The 13,950-nt window shown below is 38.1% G+C and overlaps 1 protein-coding gene and 1 non-coding gene across 5 annotated transcripts in view; both read left to right on the plus strand.

Moving 5' to 3' along the window:
* LOC115514483 (utrophin) overlaps positions 1–13,950 on the plus strand; it is a 352,812-nt gene that overhangs the window by 213,030 nt on the left and 125,832 nt on the right. The window lies entirely within an intron of this gene.
* LOC115515110 lies at positions 12,700–12,806 on the plus strand. The gene has a single exon (XR_003969173.1). It is a non-coding gene; the product is annotated as a U6 spliceosomal RNA (small nuclear RNA).

Below are 13,950 nucleotides of genomic sequence, written 5' to 3' on the forward strand. Positions count from 1 at the left end.
TGTTATATATACATATTTTTTTCCCCTTACATGCAATGCAAGTTCTCATTCTAAATCTGTACATTTTAATGTGGTGTTAGAATTCTGTTCCCACTGGAAAAATGACGACTAACACATGCATCTTCTAAAGGAAGAAAGGAAGATGCCATCTATGTAGTAAGTTTGCTTCAAAATGATAAGACCTTGAAGTTTATTTTACTTTGAACCCTTGTGACTAGGTTATTCAAATTTCCATTTGGGTAAATTTTCTTTTTCTACTTGAAAAGAGACTATGATAGAGAAATAGTTCTAAGAAAAAAGAAGATGTTGTTGGAATGTAACATGTAAAATAACAACAACAACCAACAATGATAGATTTTAAATCAGTGATTTAGGAAAATCCCATTCTCTTTTTTTCAGCTTTCCCTTCTATTACTTATTCATATACTTTTTTGTGGATTTAAGTGATGAAAAAATAATACAAAGCTGTTCTAATGGAAGTGCTCTGTTAAGGAATAGAATCTGCGTGTGACCATGTTCTGCTAGTTTTGATTAAAACCTAATTCTTGAGGCATGAAATGATTTTCCTCTTCTGGCCTTAGCCAGTAAAGTGCACATCATTGTTTCCAGTAAATGCTGGCTATGTTCTTTCCAAACCCTTCTCCCAGCAGAGTTGCCCTGTTTTAGGTTGTGTTACACCTAAGAGTCTTAGAGTTGCTGTGCATGAACCCTTTAGGCCTGGGCATTTAGATAATAAAGATGATCCTGATAACTGATGCTGATGATAATACTGGTTCATTCATTTGGCAGGTATTTACTGAGTGCCTAATGTGCACCAGGCACTATTCTAGGCATTGGAGAGTCAAATGAACAAACCAAAGTTCTTGCCTGATTCCATGTAGTAAGAGATAAACACTAGATACGCAATAAATACATAATACATCCCATAGTAATAAGTGCCATGAAAAGAGTAAAGCAATGTCAAGGAGAGAAAGAAGGATGGGAGAGTATCGGCAGCAGAGATGCTGTTTTTGTGGAGATCAGGAAAGTGGCATAAGTAAGGTGGTTTTTGAGAAAACAACTGACGTAAACATGAGGCAGTAAGTGATGCTACTCTGTGGGGGAAGAAATCATAGGCAAAAGGGGACAAAAAGACACTGGCCACAGAGGTTGCAGTTTCTGGCCATATTCGAGGAATAGCATGGATACCAGTGTTGTTAAAACAGTCAGCCAGGGGCGCCTGGGTGGCGCAGTCGGTTAAGCGTCCGACTTCAGCCAGGTCACGATCTCGCGGTCCGTGAGTTCGAGCCCCGCGTCGGGCTCTGGGCTGATGGCTCAGAGCCTGGAGCCTGTTTCCGATTCTGTGTCTCCCTCTCTCTCTGCCCCTCGCCCGTTCATGCTCTGTCTCTCTCTGTCCCAAAAATAAATAAACGTTGAAAAAAAAAAAACAGTCAGCCAAATAGAAAAGAAGGAGATGAGGTTGGGGTAGGAGTGGGAAAAAGGGGTTCAAATCACAGAGGTCCTTGAAAGTCCTTTGTAAGGGCTTTAGCTTTTACTCCAAGTGAGGTGGAAGGTATGGAAGGTTTTGGTAATTATACTGCTGTGATCTGACTTACATTATATAATATTTACAGGTGAAATTAGGAAGAATAAAATATAGAGGAGTTGAAGAACATATTTCAGTAATCCAAGTGGGGGATCGTGATGATTTGGACAAAGGTATAAAGGTGGAGATAGTGAGAAGTAACTGGTTTCTGAATATATTTAGGAAGAACCAAAAGGATGTGCCAACGGAATGCATATGTGGAATACAGGAGAAAGAGAAGGGTTTATAGTGGCAGGAATCAAAGGTTTTTGGACAAAGCAAATGGGACAGTAGCTGGAGGGGGGAATGTGGGGCCAGGTAATGGTTTTACACAGATGGGGACTAATTCAACATATTTCTATGCTGATGGGAATGATCTTGTAGAGTGGGAAAAGTCAATAATGCAGGAGAGAGATTACTGGGTAGGGGATGGGATGGGATCCAGTGTACAAGTGTTAACAGTTGGTCTTGGGTAGGAGGGCAAAGAATTCGTCCATTGTAACAAGAAGGTAAGTTGGTAGATTTGCGTGTGGGAACATTTAGATGTCCTCTTTTGATTGCCTCTGTTTTCTCAACAAATAAGAAGCAAGGTCGTCAACTGAACATGAGAAGAAGGAAGACAATGTGGAGGTTTGGGGAAAGAGGAGGTAGAAAATGTAGTCTAGAAGTGGGTGAGTTAAACTAGGAATGTACAACAAGACTACGAGCATTACGAAAGGCCTGCTTGAGGCCAGTGCTCATGAATTTGAAGTGAGAACAGTCACTGTGAATGTTGTTCCTTACCCATGTGGAGTTGTCTCACCAAAGGCGAGGAGTCAGTTGGAGAGTTGAATTGACTCAAACACATGTGATAGAAGAAGAGAGGGGCAAGGGGGTTACAGAAATACAGGGGAGCTATAGTAATGATCGCATGTGGAAGTAAGGCTGGGTAAAGGAAGATATGAGGATATTAGAGATGAGGGATAGTAAAGTGGTGTTAGAAGTCAATGAATTGGACATGGCAGAGGAGCTGAGGATTAATCCAAATGGGGGAACTGGGAAGGGGCACAAACTGTAAAGAAAACAGATTGTGATCAGAGAAAGGATGCTAGAAATCAAGTTTGTGGTGGCGTGCATTTATTGTTAAATGACAATCTCCGGTGTCCTTTTGTGAGAGTGAGTTGCACAGGCAGGGTGGAGAACAAGGTCCTTGGGGAAAAGTGGATAAGAAGCTGAGAGGCTGGGGTAGCTGCAGGATCATCTACAGGCACAGTAAAATCATCATCACCAGGAGAAAGAGCCTGATTTGTTCAAAATGTTGATTATGAGAAGGAATAGTGATAGCAGTATGGTTAGGGATTAGTATAGGTTGGAAAAATGATGGCTTCACAGTCCTTTTATCTTTTGAGTCTTAAAACTGTGCAAAATACCTTTGGTTGGGGATGGGAAGAGGAATAGTTTAAGTTGGATATAGTTTAGCCTTGGTTTCTAAATTTCTTAGTGCCTGCTACCAGACTTTTCTCTGGTTACTATTACGTCTTTATCACAATTGCCATCACTTAGCATGTTGTGCATAATCCAGACTACTGTTGAGAGGCGTAGGTCTTATCAGTAAGTAGGTCTTATCAGGATTTTCCATTTAATAGTCTATACTTCTTTAACTTTGAGTTTTATACTAGAAAGTTTATATGAATATGGTACTGATTGAGTTTCTGAGTGTAGGGCTGGGTTGTTTCTCACCTCATTGTTTACCCTCACTGGAAATAATCCTTTGTGGAGTTTCATGTTGATTGTAAATTCTAGAATATGATACTTTATTGTGATCTGTCATAGTCTGCCTTCCAGTTTATCAATGATGGAAAACTACAGGCTTTCTTAATATCATGTATTAATAAATGTTTTGACACAAGCATCATGCATAACTCTGAGAACTAAGCAGGCTGTTATGCCAGAAATAAACTATAGAAGAGATTTCAGAGATTTGTGGAGGTGTGATTTAGTTTGCAAGGGCCACATAACAAAACACCATAGACTGAGTAACTTAAACAAGAAAAATTAATCTTCTCACAGTTCTGGGGGCTAGAAGTTTGAGGTCAGGGTGTGGGGTTGGCCTCTTCTGAGGCTTCTCTCCTTGGCTTGTGGATGTCTCTTCCCTGTGTCTTCACCTGGCTTTCTCTTGGTGAGTATCTGTATCTTTTAAAACTGCTCAAAATACCTTCCTTTTATAAGGACGCCAGTCATGTTGGGTCAGGGCCCCACCCTAATGACCTCATTTTAACTTAACTACATCTTTTTTTTTTTTTTTTTTTTGATATTTATTTTCTTTTTTTTGAGAGAGAGACAGAGCATGAACAGGGGAGAAGCAGATAGGGAGACACAAAATCAGAAGCAGGCTCCAGGCTCCGAGCTGTCAGCACAGAGCCCTATGCGGGGCTCAAACTCAGAAACCGTGAGATCATGGCCCGAGCCAAAGTCGGACACCCAACTGACTGAGCCACTCAGGTGCCCCTACTTAAGTACATCTTTAAGGACCTTATTTCCAATCACAATCACATTCTATCAAAAGTAACCTTCTTTCCCAGCTGTCAAGTATAATGTTTCTAATCACTATAAATTATTACAGTGAGGGCAAATCACTATGCATTAATACAATTAGGTCAATATTTAAAGACGTGACACCTACCTGTAATTATTTACCTTTCTTACTAAACTTTGCCAGCCATAATCATTGAATAGTCTAATTGTAGTTGAACCTCAACCTTGCCAATGTTCTAACTTAAATATAATTCTCTGTGATCTTAAAATTAAAATCCCTTTGGTTGTACATATGGTTACTCTGTTTCAGGTCAGCTTTTTCTTTCCTGCGTCCTTGGAGATGTCTTTGACCCCTGCCTTCAGGTTCTGTTTATCAGGAACAATCTTTATTTAGAATTAGAATGATCAATTATTAAAACTGTAAGAGGCCCAAGAAATAATTTAGTCTAGCCCCCTCACTGATAGTGGAAGAAAATGAGACCCATGGTGTGTCTTAATGAAATCTGACTTTTCACCCCTCCCTTCCTTTCTCACTCCCAACAAATTCCTATCACTTACCCCCATGTCTGGCAATTTCTAGGACACCAGAGAAACATGGATGCAGAAAACAGACACAGTCCCTGTCTGTGTGGAGCTTACAGTCAGGGGAGAGCCTACGCCTGCCCTGCTTAACCTTACAGTCTCTGTTTCTTCCCTGTGTTATGAGAAATCATTTCCAACAAGGATTGTGGTTGAGCTGTGGACTGTGCGTTGCTGTCCCAAATCTCTGATTGTCTGTCTAACTATCCATTTCTCCAACCCCCAGCTTTGGTCCCTGGCTGATAATTCAAGCATGTTATTAGTTCTTGTATACTCTTATTTCTGATCTTTTCTCTTTATAAGGGATTCTAGAACTCTTTTCAATTATAACATTATGATGTAGAATCAAACAGAACAAAATAATCTCTATACTATTTTTTTCACAGGTATGTTTAGCATTAAATTTAGATGCCTTTCCCTTTAGTTGTGTCTGTTATTATAAACTGTAGTTTTTTCTAATTTCTTGCTATTTTTTGTTTTTAGTTGTCCTAATACAATTTAAAAACTCTTTTTAATTTTGAAGAACTCTTGCTTTATAGATTAAAAATACATAGTTGGAATCAAACAAAATCAACCCTTAAGTGGCTTGATACTAATAGTAAGCAAGTTATTTTGTTCCTTAAAATTTCCCCATAGAAAGAGGGGGACCTTGGATTTGATTTCTAACCTAACTCTTCCTTGCAGATAGCTAGCTGTCTAAATTACCTTATTTTGAACAACATAGTATTATGTCAAACTAATGTGACCTAATCTCTCAATACTAAATTAGAATGTCTAGAGATTACCAGATGGAATTTTTTAAAGGGGGACAAAGAAATTTAACACTGATTTGTTTACTCTTCCAGGAAGTATGACCTCATAAATGCAAGCCTTGAATTTCACTGTATACAAGTCTTTTAAAGATCAATTTTAAAAGTGATACCATATATCTTTCTGTTGTGGATAAGACAAATACACTTTACAAGATGCATTAAAAACCACCTGTGCTGATATTACACAAATCAGCACTTAAGTATTACATTAAAATTTCCAGTGACATTATATACAAAGTAAAAAAGCTATGTCTCAATGCCTTAGGTGGACGTGGGGTTACTGTATGTTAGAAAACCACTAAGTGACTTAAAAGCTGCTTCAAGGGATATCAAATGCTGATGTCAAAGAGTTATGTGAACAATTTGAATAAATAATTCTAAGTAGACATCCGACTAACCTCTGTCCTCAGCACTTTGTATTCAAGTTCATTGAAAATATTCTTTCCTCTTCCTTTTTGGATAGTGGTGTATTACTCTCTCTTCTAAGGTACCTTATGTTGGGCCCTTCTTTTTTTTTTTTAAGTTTATTTATTTATTTTGTGAGAGACCAGGAGAGCATGAGTGGGGAAGGGGCAGGGAGAGGGGGAGAGAGAATCTCAAGCAGGCTGTACGCAGTCAGTGCTCAGAGACTTTATGGTTGGCCTTTCTATACAAAGTTAGTTAGTGAACTAGCACATGGGATTAGGTAGACATGGTTTCAATTCTCACCTCCTCCACTCACTAGCTCTGTGATCTAGGCTCTGGAGTTGATTGTCCAACCTCCTCAGTCCTGTTTCTGACCATGAGTATAAATAGGTCACTTACAACAATACATTTAGTAAGTGCTCAATAAGCAATGGCTGTTTGAGTTCTTTAAACTAGGACTTACATTTTCTAGTGTGTTTCTTATTTTAGTTGTTCTGTGTCCACATTTTTTATTTTTCCTAAGATTCATGATGTTTGGGCAACTGTAAATTTTGATGTCATAACTATATTTTTTTTAGCCTATTGGTGGCTTCAGAGATAACTTAGACTACTAAGGGAATAGGATAAAGTCATTGAGACATTTTTGAGAATTAGACAGGATATAAGTCTAGAGGCTAGAAGATGATTTATTTGTTCTTTTTACATTTTTTTTTAAATCTTTATTTTTGAGAGAGAGAGAGACACAGAGACAGACTGCAGGGGAGGGGCAGACAGAGAGGTAGACACAGAATCCAAAGCAGGCTCCAGGCTCTGAGCTGTCAGCACAGACCCCAACGTGGGGCTCGAACCCATGGACTGTGAGATCATGACGTGAGCCAAAGTTGGACGCTCAACTGTCTGAGCCACCCAGGTGCCCCTTATTTTTTGTTCTTAATAAAAGAAAACAGCTTATCCTGGAAAGGCCAAGCTCATAAGACACATCTGTATGCACTGCTTTAGTTAACTTATCAAAGATTTATAGGCAAATGATAAATGTATAACCATGAATCTAATTACCTTTCAAAGCAATATTTGAATGCTACCATAACTTATAAGTAAAGAAATAAAATCAATATACATTATCTTACATTTGCATTTGTATGACCTTATCCTGGATCCAGTCTGCTTTCACAGATAACCGTGGTTAGAGACTCTCAGATTTATGCATGCAGTCACTTGGATACTTAGAGGTTGGTTTATGGGAACTCACTCTCAAAGTCTTCTGGTTCCTACATGTATTTCTATACTCTAGTCCTTTATATGTGCATCAGTGATTTAATGACACTTTTTCATAACCATTCTTTGATAACGGCATTGCTAATCACTTCATCTATCCACCCACCCACCCACACGATTCACTGACTGCTTTATGTGTTGAAAACAATGTTAAATGTACAAAGGGCAATAAGGCACAGCCTCTGCACTTCAGTGACACATTTTAATAATTTTCATTCTGAAAAGCTCCATGCTTGTGGCTGTATCCAGATGGAATATTATATATTTAAATGCTGAAGGGATGGCTCTGAGACTTTTAGTTAGAATAGTACTATAAGGTCATGCTTCAGATCACTGCATCTGCTTAAACACCTAGCAATTATAAATAAAATGTAAAAAAAAAAAAGCAAGGAAAATCAAACATGCAAAGTTGGACTCCAGAATATGGCAGGCATTCCATAGATGAGAAACAAAGCAGAAAAGCAAAGTAGTCACTAGGGTTGATGCTGCTGGGGAAAGGTACCAGTCCTGGATGTTGAGTGAGCAGAAAGGCACGTAACAGTCTCTGCTTAAAATCTCTCTCTGACACCTTGAAACGAATGACTCACAGATTGGCATGCTTTCTTCTGTCAAACAAATGTCCCAAGAACTGATATTGTAAAACATCAGTGTATTTTGGACCCTTAATTAAATGCTTATACTTTCTTGGATGTTTCAACGAGTGACTCAGACAGAGCATTGATAGGTTTCAGCAACAATGATGATAAATAACTTCGTTCAGTGCTTTCACAATATATGCACAGAGGCAAACTCCTTAAGTAATAATAATAATAAAAAAGAATATGTCAAGGGCTCTGAGGGTAAAGCATATGGTACAGGTACAGTCAGTAGTTGCTGATAGCTCTTCCCATAACTGCTGGGAGCTTGTCTTGATAGTTTTGATCATTTTTGTCTTGTTTAAAACTGTCTGGAGTGTATGAGCTGTTTTAATTAAATAAAACTCTACTGGGGCACCTGGGTGTCTTAAGCATCTGACTCTTGATTTCAGCTCAGATCATGTTCTCGCAGTTTGGAATACGGAGCCCTGCATCGGGCTCTATGATGACAGCGTGGAGCTTGCTTGGGATTCTCTGTCTCTCAAACTCTCTCCCCCTCTCTCTGCCCTTCCTCTTCTTGCTTTCTGTCTCAAAATAAAATAAATAAACATTAAAAAAACCCTACGATACCTGTTATTTACCATCTAATACTGCCCAGCAGAAATAGTCCCCCATTACTATCTAGGATTGACTTGTAAAATTAGAGTCACCTTCCAGTCTTTATAAGTATCAGCTGTAAACCCCACAGAGTCATATTATTTTTTCTTATGTGGGTATATATTTAATATCCTCAAATATCAAAATAAATTACTACTTTAAAACAAAGTGTTTTTAATGACTTTTAGAATAAATGCATATAGTTGAATTTTCCCACCTAATGACCTAAGTTTTTCATATCATTTTTAAAGTTCTATAGAAATTGAGGTCGCTTATATGCAGCTTCATTTTCAAGAATGCGAGATTATCATTCAGTCAAGTTACTTAGAAAGCACCTTCAGTGCACATAGCATTCATTTGTAATGTTACAGGTTTATTTCAGTCACATACTTTAACATTGGATAAAATTGCCAGTGCCGTTTTTGCTGTTCACTTTGCACTTCATCTTCTGAACAATGTAAATTCTAAGTTATGTAAAGGCTGTGGTCAGAGCCGTAACACCCTTTTACTGATAGAATGCATGTTTGATTTTATAAAAGGAAATCACTAAAAATAATTGAAAGTGTACGATTCCGATATAATTTTAGTGAGTTTGTTCCCTCGGGGCCCCTCTGTCCTTTACTTAACTCAATTTAAAATTCCTATATTCAATCCTTATTGCATAAGAGTCAGGACATTTGGGTCTTTTTTTTTAATGTTTGTTTATTTTTGAGAGACAGAGTGGGAGCAGGGGAGGGGCAGAGAGAGAGGGAGACACAGGATCTAAAGCAGGCTCCAGGCTCTGAGCTGTCAGTACAGAGCCCAACGCAGGGGTTGAACTCATGAACCGTGAGATCATGATCTGAAGTCTGACGCTTAACTGAGCCACCCAGGTGCCCCTAGGATATTTGGGTCTTAAACTGACTTGTCAAAATACATTTGCAAACTTACTTATTAAAGTAACAAATTCGAACAGTGTCTTTTTTTTTTAATTTTTTTTTTTAATTTTAACGTTTATTTATTTTTGAGAGAGAGAGACAGAGCATGAGCAGGGGAGGGGCAGAGAGAGAGGGAGATACAGAATCTGAAACAGGCTCCAGGCTCTGAGCTGTCAGCACAGAGCCCGACGCGGGGCTCGAACTCACGGACCGCGAGATCATGACCTGAGCTGGAGTCAGACGCTCAACTGACTGAGCCACCCAGGCGCCCCACGAACAGTGTCTTTCAATCAGCAACATGCCACCATTAAATTTAGGCTGCGTGTGTGTAGGATTATTCTCTCTATATGGTAATCTGACACTCTAACTTCAAATCTGTAATTTCAAGGTCTTGCTGTGTGATGAAGTTACCTAATGTGGGAGATTGACCTTTTTCTAAAATTGATTAATTTCCAAGTTCCCCTCCAGCCATTGGCACCTATGTTGACTTCCTCCTTATTAAATGCATAGCCCACTAAGAACTGTTAGTAAAGCTATTACTTGTATTCATTCCTGGAAGCAGCCATTCTCAAAGTGAGGCTACACCTACCTGCCACACTCCATTTAGTTGTCTGCAGTTGATTTATCTCCTAAGCCTCATAGGTATCATTGGAACTTGACCCCAAAAGGCCATAGAATATCCAAGTTTAGAGGGAGAGGCAAGGCATCTTAATAGCTATCACTGGCGATGAAATTAAGAGTGGACAACAAATGGAGCAGGAAATAGAGGTATGTAAAACCAAGCAATTATATACAGTCCACCCCCTTAATAGAACAGCTCATTTCTAATGAACCACCTCTGGATATATTTACCCTGGTATCATTTATCTAATACTTTATTTGTTAAACAAACTTCTGTGTTGCAGTTGATATATGCCATGTACTTTGCTAGGTACTGGGCATCTATCACTTCATAAGACTAATTTTGCCATCACAGATCTCACCATCTACAAGCAGAGACTTGAAAACAAGTAACTATAATGGATAGCAAAGGCATAGTAATGTGAGCATGAACACATGGCCAGGGAGGCACAGATGAATAATGATTGTCTGTACTTGGGAAGATTGGGTAAGGCTTCACAGAGCAAGTAGCTTTTGAGCTAAAAAGAGATCTTTGGAGTAAAAATTCACTGAAGACTGTTACCAAAACTCCTGGAGGGAAAATCCTCCAAATGAGTCATGGCATGACCTGGAATGTACAATAAAGCAAGAGGTGTTGCTTACCGGCCTTTTCAGTTATATTTAGAATAAAGCTGAAAGAGAAAAATAGTACAAGTTTAGCACCTTACATGGTACCTGGTAAAGTAGATATTGCATATATTAGCCGAATAAAGGAATACATTTACATGTGCATGTATTTTGAAAAGTGTAGGAAGGAATACTCTTTTACTACTGTGAGAAAGTGAAGCATTCCTATCTTAGTTTTAGCATTTATACTTAGTATTCTGACTCAGGCATCATTTTTTATGTCAATGGGGTGGAACCAAAATGAATTTATATATTAAATGTTCATTTAGGGACGTTAACCAAAACTTTTAAAGCACTGTGAAGGAGATTTTTTTTTTATTTTGTCTGCATACTAATGAAAAGTAAGCCTGTTTTCTTTCCCTTTTCTCATGTAGTTTTATTAGTGCTATCAAATTTAATGACTCCTCTGCCCTTTTTTGCTGTCATACTATAATGACTTCAGATCCATATATGCTGATTTAGCTTTGAAAGCAAGTTGGGGGAAAAAAAAGTAAATTACATTCTAACAGATTCTCCTTATGTTTATATCATTTATTTTTTCTGCTTGTATTCTCCAATAAATGTTAAGTGTTTTGTTTTGTTTTGTTTTGTTTTAAACAAGAAACTGTGGAAGCCTGCTGTACCAGCAGTACTTTTATTTATTAAGTTGAGATGCCTTGCGTCTAGGGCCGGCTTTGTGGATGTGTGTCCCATGCAATTACAGTCACATAAGCCTTCACTCCTAACAGGGCCCTGCACTTGGTTTAATGCTCTGGTGCTGCCATCTTGAAATTCTTAGTAACATTTGAACAAGGGGCTCTGTGAATTATATAGTCAGACCTGCTGGCATCAAAAAAAAAAACCATTAATGTTTATGTTTTGACACACATAAAACAACACTTTTACAGTAATGAAAGCCTCTGAAAACTTAATTCACGCGTTCTTTTTCTCAAGTCAGTAAGCCATCCTGAGCTCCCACTCTCACTCACACACCCCTCGTTGTAACTTACCCTGTCTCTGTGTGTTAGTGTCTGCTGCGATGTGACCAGAGGTCTATTTTCAGTCCTTCCTTTCCTGTCAACTCCCTAATGGTTCCTCTGTTCATTCTCTTTACTTGACTTCTAGAACACTACGCTGTGCAGATTCTCTTCTTACCTCACTGGCAGCTCCTTCTCAATCTCCTCTGCTGACCCCTTCTTTTTCTCAGCTTCCTAAAAGTGGGATGTACCAGGAGCCAGGTCATGCCAACTCCTCTATTGCCATTCCTTCCTGAACTCATCAGGTCTCCTGGTTTTATATGCCATCTGTATGTCAGTCACCACCAAATTCATATCTATTTACATGTCATGTCTACTTGGGTATCTAATAGACATCTCAAACTTAGTACGTCCAAACTGAATTCCTGAACTTGCTGCTCAAAATCATTCTCCCTGATCTTCCCTCATTTCAATGGAACGAACTTGATTCTGATTGCTTACATAAAAAATAATAATCACCTTCAATCTTGTCTTTCTTTCATATTCCATCTGTTAGAAAATCCTGTTGGTTCCATGTTCAAAATATAAAACAGGAATCTGATTACCTCTTACTGCTATTAGGAGCTACAATTATTAGTCTCTGTTTATTCTCAGTACAGTGCCCAGCGTGTTCCTATTCCAGTGAATCAAAACTCCACAGTGGCTTTCCATTTGATTCAGAATAAAAGCCACAGTCCTCAGAATGGTCTACAAGACCCTATGTGATGTGACCTGTCTCCTACTCACACCATGGTCACTTCATTCTTACTATTTTCTCTCTTAAACACTGGTTTCAGCCATACCAGCCTCTAGCTGTGCCTTTAGTTGAAGCATCATGCTGTCTTCTTTTTTTTTTAAGTTTATTTATTTATTTATTTATTTATTTATTTATTTATTTTGAGAAAGAGAGAGAGAGCGCGCAAGCTGAGGAGGGGCAGAGAAAGAGAGGGAGAGAGAGAATCCCAAGCAAGTTCTGTGCTGTCAGCATGGAGCCTGACACCCGACTCAAACTCACAAACCGTGAGGTCATGACCTGAGCCAAATTCAAGAGTCCTGGTTGCTTAACCAACTGAACCACCCAGGTGCTCTAATAATGCCATTCTTTAAGAGATGTAATTTGTGCTTGCTTCGGCAGCACTTACACTAAAATTGGAATTATTGAAGATTGATGGGCATGGCCTCTGTGCAAGGATGATATGTAAATTCGTGAAACGTTCCATATTTTTTCAAAAAATTAAAAATAGAACTACCATATGATCCAGCAATTCCACTTCTGGGCATTTATCTGAAGAAAATGAAGACATTAGTTTGAAGACATATATGCACCCGTGTGTTTATTTCCAATATCCAAGATGTGGAAGTAACTTAAGTGTCTGTCAATAGACGAACAGATGAAGAAGATGTGCTATATATAGATAATATCACCCATTAAAAAAAGAATCAAATCTTGCTATTTGTGACAACATGGGTAGACGTGGAGGATATTATGCTAAGTGAAATAGGTCAGACAGAGAAAGACAAATACCATATCGTGTCACTTACGTGTGGAGTCCTAAAAGCAAAACAAATGAATAAACGAAATGGAAACAGACTCATAAATACAGTAAACAAACTGTTGGTTCCCAGGGTAGGGAGGGGCTGGTAGATGGGTGAAACAGGTGAATGGTGTTAAGAGATACGAACTTGGAGTTAAAAAAACTTAGTGTCGTGAATATATAATATACAGCATAAGGAATACAGTCAATAATATTGTAATAGCTCTATATGATGACAAATGGTAACTAAACTTACCATGGGGATCATTTTGTAATGTATAAAAATATCAAATCACCACGATGGACGCAGGATACCAATAGGATATTGTATGTCAATTATACTTCAGTAAAAAAAATAAAAATAAATAAAAGTAATAATTTGTTCAGTGATAAATGAACTAGATTCCATTTAGTATTCCTTTCTTAAATTTTAAGTTGTGAAAATATCATGACAGATTTTATAAAATAGAGAACAAAAAATTGACCTTAATTTTACTACTGTAATGCGACCATCTTCATTTGGGTGACTATTTCCTATTAGGGCATATCGTCTTAATCCTGACTTTTTTGCTTAGGTATATATATCATGTCTATTTATTCATGTTGCTATGCCGTCATTATCACAGTAATTTTTCAAGGTTATGTAATGGTCCCTAGTGTAGCCATACCCTAGTGAGCCTAAATATTTTCCAGGTGTTAGACATTTAATTTGCTTTCAAATCTTTTTAATCATAAATAACTTTATAATGAAAACCTTTGTGTTTGTAGCTTTTCCTTGATCATTTTCCTAGGATATATTCTCAAAGGTGAAATTCTTGTTTCACACAATATGAAC

This window comes from Lynx canadensis, chromosome B2 (assembly GCF_007474595.2).
Source record: "Lynx canadensis isolate LIC74 chromosome B2, mLynCan4.pri.v2, whole genome shotgun sequence".
Classification (NCBI taxonomy): domain Eukaryota; kingdom Metazoa; phylum Chordata; class Mammalia; order Carnivora; family Felidae; genus Lynx; species Lynx canadensis.